Genomic DNA, 930 nt, shown 5'->3' with positions numbered 1-930 from the left:
AGCTGAGCCCCCCCCCCCCCCCCCCCCCCCCGTTCGGCACGAGGCAAACCCAATGCAGCGGTTTAAAAAAAACAAACTGATAGTACTTACCCGAATCCCCGCGCTCCGGTGACTTCTTACTTACCTTGCGAAGATGGCCGCCGGGATCTTCACCCTCGGTGGACCGCAGGTCTTCTCCCATGGTGCACCGTGGGCTCTGTGTGATCCATTGCCGATTCCAGCCTCCTGATTGGCTGGAATCGGCACACGTGACGGGGCGGAGCTACGAGGAGCAGCTCTCCGGCACGAGCGGCCCCATTCACCAGGGAGAAGACCGGACTGCGCAAGCGCGTCTAATCGGGAGATTAGACGCTGAAATTAGACGGAGCCATGGGGACGGGGACGCCAGCAACGGAGCAGGTAAGTGAATAACTTCTGTATGGCTCATATTTAATGCACGATGTATATTACAAAGTGCATTAATATGGCCATACAGAAGTGTATACCCCCACTTGCTTTCGCGGGACAACCCTTTTAAGTCTTAATTTGTGGCTAACCTCCTGGGCCTTTCTTCATTGATGATCACTTACTGGTGAGATGTACCTCCAAGATGTTATAGGATACCATATTCCCATCTGTGCTCAATGAGAACAACGAGTTCCTATGTTGCTTTCAACTGGATGGCGCACTTCCGCACTGAGGGCTAGATGTGCAATTCCCTGGGCACTAGATGGGGCGTGAATGTTTGGTCGAATAGTTGCCAAGGTTGCTGGACATAACGCCTTTGGACTTTTTTCTCCAGGGCTATTTAAAGTCCCTTGTGGTGTGCCGATCAGTGGTGCCTCCCTTTTTCTTCGGGAATGAAGCATACCCTGATTGGAGTTCTTTGGTTGCTTTGAATTGTTGATTACACTGCCCCCCTTCCCCCTAAAAGGACCTTTTTTTGGGGAA

This window comes from Eleutherodactylus coqui, chromosome 4 (genome assembly GCF_035609145.1).
Source record: "Eleutherodactylus coqui strain aEleCoq1 chromosome 4, aEleCoq1.hap1, whole genome shotgun sequence".
NCBI lineage: Eukaryota > Metazoa > Chordata > Amphibia > Anura > Eleutherodactylidae > Eleutherodactylus > Eleutherodactylus coqui.
Note: the sequence above shows the minus strand (reverse complement) of the source record.